This window comes from Oncorhynchus keta, chromosome 7, assembly GCF_023373465.1.
Source record: "Oncorhynchus keta strain PuntledgeMale-10-30-2019 chromosome 7, Oket_V2, whole genome shotgun sequence".
Taxonomy (NCBI): Eukaryota; Metazoa; Chordata; class Actinopteri; order Salmoniformes; family Salmonidae; genus Oncorhynchus; species Oncorhynchus keta.
In genome coordinates, this window is record NC_068427.1 from 25,349,150 (window position 1) to 25,355,149 (window position 6,000).

Genomic DNA, 6,000 nt, shown 5'->3' on the forward strand with positions numbered 1-6,000 from the left:
TCACACACATTACATACTGCACATACACGTCTCCAATAAGGTCCTACTGACCAAACGTGTACAATAAATGGTGTAGAGGTCATATTTGTGCAAGTAATTATTATCTTTGATGATCACAAATTCACACACACAACCTTTTCTTCTGTAGCCCAACATTAGCACTGTGGAGAGAACATGAGTCAGGGTCTGTCCCTGATTTAACCCAATTTAACCTGGTGTTTCATTCCCATGGGATTTTTAAAATACTGGCAAAGACCTGTCCAATTAAATGCACAGGCAGACACAGAACTACACACACACACAGCATTCGGAAAGTATTCAGACCTCGTTTCAGCCTCATTCTAAAATGTATTAAATTGTTTTTTTTCCCCCTCTCATCAATCTACACAATACCCATAATGACAAAGCAAAAACAGGTTTTTAGAAATGTTTGCAAATGTATTATAAATAAAATACTGAAACATCAAATTTACATAAGTATTCAGACCCTTTACTCAGCACTTTGTTGAAGCACCTTTGGCAGCGATTACAGCCTCGAGTCTTCTTGGGTATTACACTACAAGCTTGGCACACCTGTATTTGGGGAGTTTATCCCATTCTTCTCTGCATATCCTCTCAAGAGCTGTCAGGTTGGAAGGGGAGCGTTGCTGCACAGCTACTTTCAGATCTCTCCAGAGATGTTCGATGGGGTTCAAATCCTGGCTCTGGCTGGGCCACTTAAGGACACTCAGAGACGTGTCTCGAAGCTGTAGGGTCATTGTCCTGTTGGAAGGTGAACCTTCACACCAGTCTGAGGTCCTGAGCACTCTGGAGCAGGTTTTGATCAAAGATCTCTCTGCACTTTGCTCCCTTCATCTTTCCCCTCGATCCTGACAAGTCTCTCAGTTCCTGCCGCTGAATAACATCCCCAAAGCATGATGCTGCCACCACCATGCTTCACACCATAGGGATGGTGTCAAGTTCCTCCAGATGTGAAGCTTGGCATTAAGGACAAAGAGTTCAATCTTGGTTTCAACAGACCAGAGAATCTTGTTTCTCATGGTCTGAAAGTCCTTTAGGTCCCTTTTGGCAAACTTCAAGCAGGCTGTCATGTGCCTTTTACTGAGGAGTGGCTTTCTTCTGGCCACTCTACCATAAAGGCCTGATTGGTGTAGTGCTGCAGAGATGGGAGAACCTTCAAGAAGGACAACCATCTCCACAAAGGAACACTGGAGCTCTGTCAGAGTGACCATCGGGTTCTTGGTCACATCCCTGACGAAGGCCCTTCATCCCCCAATTGCTCAGTTTGGCCGGGCAGCCAGCTATAGGAATTCTTGGTGGTTCCAAACTTCTTCCATTTAAGAATGATGGAGGCCACCATTTTCTTGGGGCCCTTCAATGCTGCAGAAATATTTTGGTACCCTTCCCCAGATCTGTGCCTTGAAACAATCCTGTCTCGGAGCTCTACGGACAATTCCTTCAACCTCATGGCTTGGTTTTTGCTCTGACATGCACTGTCAACTGTGGGACCGTATATAGACAGGTGTGTGCCTTTCCAAATCATGTCCAATCAATTGAATTTACCACAGGTGAACACCAATCAAGTTGTATAAACATAAAGGATGATCAATGGAAACAGGATGGACCTGGGCTCAATTTCAAGTCTCATAGCAAAGGGTCTGAATACTTATGTAAATAAGGTATTTCTGTTCATTATTTTGAATACATTTGCAAAAATGTCTTCACCGGTTTTCACTTTGTCTTTATGGGGTATTGTGTGTGTATAGTGATGAGGGAAAAATGTTTTAATCCATTTTAGAATAAGGCTGTAACGTAACAAAATGTGGAAAACGTCAAGGGGTCTGAATACTTTCCGAATGCACTGAGAGAGCGGAGGGAAGGTAGAGGGGAGAGAGAGAGAGGAGGGGAGAGAGAGAGAGGAGGGGAGAGAGAGAGAGAGGAGGGGGGAGATAGAGAGAGGAGGGGGGAGATAGAGAGAGGAGGGGGAGAGAGAGAGAGGAGGGGGAGAGAGAGAGAGACGGGTTGGCCTACAACGTCACAAAAAGGATGCGCATGGATGTGGCTAGAAGCGTTTCTATGATTCTGAACGGTCAGATAGCTAGCAATAACGGCACAAGGCCTTGTGGTGACAAGAAGTCCTGTGGGAAATCGTAGGTGGATTGTTTCAGCTCGTTGTATCTTGTTATTGATGCCATGTCTTGTTATGGGGTGTTTTGACAGATTTAAAAAAATATATCATGTAGATGTAAGCCCAAGGAAGAATTGCAATTGTCATTGAATACTGCATTGTTGGGTTTAGCGCTTGCAAGAAAACCATTTCACTGTACTTATGCATGTGACATGAGAACTTGAAGACCCCAGGAAGACCTCATCTTTCAAGCTGAAGCACATGATGCATCTTTACCTCTCTCTAAACACACATTTCTCTCCTACTGTTTGACCCCAAGATTTTTACTTGAAAAGCCACAAAGTAAACAAAATAGAAAACATTTGGCCAAGTCACTCAGGAGAAAAAAAAAATTGTCCTTAATACATCCGTATCCATTTCATCCTGTCATCTTCCTTGCTGTGGTTTTTGGTAAACACTGTGGATTAGATGACAGTGTGGATAGTTTTCTCAGGCAGAAAGCTTTGACCCTCCAGTGTCCTCAGTATGTACAGATCACAGATAGTGCTGCCAGCCCAAAACAATCCAGCCCTGAGTCATCCCTACTCACAGCCTTGAATGTTCAACAGGCATTGAAGCAGGCAAAGGTAGTGTGTGTGTGTGAGAGAGACAGACAGATACAGACAGAGTATAGTGATTGATAGGTTACCTCGGTTGGTCCCCAGCCCCCTCAGCAGGGCCTCATATGGAAATACAGCCCGCGGGTCCTCAGAGTCACAACCTTTGAACCCTGACTCCTCCCACTCAGACAAAGACAGGCTGAAGGCAGGAGTTGATCCTTGCTCTGTCACTGGCAACACCCTCACAGGTCACTGCAGCCAAACACACACCTAAGAGAGACAAAGTTTTACTCAACATCCAATCATTTTGACTTCTGTTGCAAAAATACTTGTAACACTGCCAGGAGCAATACAACAGCAGCAATTACTCAAATGTAAACTAGTTCAGCCCCTCTTCAGTAGAATAGATTATATCTAGGAACTAGTTATCCCTCTCTAGAACTAGCCTACGGTAGTTCAATGATTAAATGGTCTCCAGCCTTAGTCCTGGAGAGATACAGGGTGTTCAGAATTGTATTTTCTTCCAGACCAGAATTATTACAACTTCACAAATCAACTTATCAGTAATAGTGTAGTATATAGTTGATTCAGATGTGTTGGGCTGAAACAAAATAAGCACCATCCAGGGCCAGGGTTGGTGGGGAATACTGGATTAGAAGAGAAAAGATTTCAGTCCAGAAGGGACATATTAGGGTTCAGGGTAAGCAGGTGTGTGGACTCTAGCCAATCAATAATATGAATTGATCAATTACGTGCCTGGGAGAAACAAACCACAACCATTGACACACACACAGTCATGCAATGCCACTTAATAATATATCTGGCCTTGGTTAGTTTAAATATCTGGCATCCTGACTGACATCACTTGATTTCAAATGTCCCAATCGCAGAATAGACTATACAAGAGGCTACAACCAGTAATGTAGAGCTGGCACTGTAGTAATGCGGTAAACTAGCTATACAGTTATAGCCATAAATACACCGTAAAAAATATATATCATTGTAGGCCTAGTTTGCAAACGAGTGAAAAACTCCTGAAACAAACGAAATAAGTGACCCCATGAAATTTCAGCGTCTCACTGGCTAACGTTTTGCGTCATCAGTATTTCAGGGCGCTCCAAACTCCAACTTTTTCCTCCTAAAATAAGTTGTTCCTGTTTCGCCCAAGAACTGGGGGAAGGGAATACTACAGCTCTCTCACACAGCCCCGGCCAGCGCAAACAAAGTCGGCCCCGAGAGGGGGGCTCTCACGGCGGTTGCCACTCGCCACAACCCTGCTTGTCCAAATTAGCGCCCACAGACAGACAATACTTAAAAAGGGGAAACATTATAAGCTTTGTCTAATAGAAAAATATAGCCACTCCCACGACAAGCAGTGTTACATTTTCAACTTCAGTACAGTAACAATGTAGAATGTTATCGTCACCGAATTCGCTTGATCTCAATAGCACGTAGGATAGGTTCTCTGTGTGGATAGCCTAATAGGGTAGGCTACTAAGGATAGGCTAGGCTATACGTTTGTTAGGCCTATAGTGGACCTACAATAGCCTACGCCTTTTTCAAGCAAATATAAATTGTGTTGTATATTGCTTGCGCCGAATTGTATTGAAGAATGTGCCACATGCATGCTGCACCGTAGGCTATTTTCATTTTCGAGAAGCAAGATTGGTACTCCAGTAAAGCGTAAAAAGCCATATTCCTCCGCGCGTAATATCATATCCTGTCAACGTTGTGTGGAATTATCCTCCGTAATCACGAGAAAAATAAAACAAAATCACCGTTGATGAGAAGAAACGATATTTCCTTGTCAGACCGGGTACGCTGGGTTTTGTGGCCATCCTTCGGGGACAGAGGTAGGTAGAGCGGATACTGGACTGAGATGTCCCCGGGAGGAGGACCCCCGTGTAGCCTTGCCAGGAGGTGAGCGGCCACAGCGACACTTTCCCCGAAAACTCACCTGGAATAACTCATTGGGCTTGATTCGCTTAGTAGGCTACGTTCTATAGTCTAATTGTAGCGATGAAATAGCTACATTATTCGACCAATGTTATAAACAGAAATGTCTACCCCCCTTTCGCCGTAGCTTCCAGCGGTCCTACTACATTATATCCATAACTAAGATTTCCTGCTGTCTCCCCCGCACGTCCCAGCGTTTTGGTTTAGTCCGAATTCTATGTAGCAATTCTAGGTCAGGTCTATGTGCCAGTGAGAATGTAACTGTCGGAGAAGGGGACAAGAAATGCCGTCTCAAGAAAGAAAACGGGCAAGTAGACTTTTGAAAATTAGAATATTCAACTGGTTTGACGTGAAACCCATTAAATTGTGTGTACGTAGGCTACACATATTATACCATTACCTGTACAATAAAACACACAGCATTCACCGCTGACTGTATGTAGCATTTTGAGTCTATCCTCATTAAGAATCTACTTCAACCAAAATCCCTCGTCTCCCCTCTTTCTTGCAATGTATTTTCATTTGAATCCTACACTCGGTTGAATCCTACTCACAGAATCCTACACACAGTTAAATGTGTCTACATCTGGTAGTTTCAATTATTAAAGTGTCAAAAAGTCTGACACAGAGAGGGAAGGTGATATTAAGAAAAGAGTGACTTATAAAATATGCCTATACCAAAAGAGTGACTTCTAGGATATGCATATATGAAAAGACTGACTTCTAAGATATGTTTTTACCAAAAGAGTGAAGAAGAAGATAAGGGTACATTTCTCCATAATACATAGCCTGTACACAGACACACACACACACACACACACCAACAAGATGTAATTTCCCTTCTAAATGTTACATTTTATGGATGAATGACACACACATGCACTCAACTGTGCACAAACACACCAATTTATTAAAACCCCAGTTGTTATAATTAAACATTTGGATTACATTTGAAATGTACTGTATCTTGATTACATATTGAAGAGCACCACTCTCAGATTGCTTGTGCTTAATGTTTCTCTTCTCCTATGAGGCCCCTGACAGCCCCCTTCCCCCTCTCTTTCTTAGTGTGTGTGTGTGTGGGGGGGTTCTGATGGACCAGATGATGATTGTTGTGCAGAAAAGTGAGGTAATAATACTTGCATTTTTTACCCGTGAGGCTATGGCAGAGATTATTCCTGAATGACTATCTCCACTTAATTATCATCCTGTGTGTGCATAACATATTACTTGTCATGTGCAAGACAAACCCTTATCACATAATACCATTGAAATAACATTATATCAACCTAACCACATCCACCAAACCATTCAACA

General features: G+C 42.9%; 1 protein-coding gene across 1 annotated transcript in view; it reads right to left on the reverse strand.

The window, feature by feature from the left end:
• LOC118386204 (B-cell CLL/lymphoma 9 protein-like) overlaps positions 1 to 5,043 on the reverse strand; it is a 35,781-nt gene extending 30,738 nt beyond the window's left edge. Inside the window, 2 exon segments of the mRNA XM_052522337.1 lie at positions 2,817 to 2,997; positions 4,685 to 5,043. The gene's annotated coding sequence lies outside the window, so the exon portion shown is untranslated.
• Between the last annotated feature and the right edge of the window lie 957 nt (positions 5,044 to 6,000).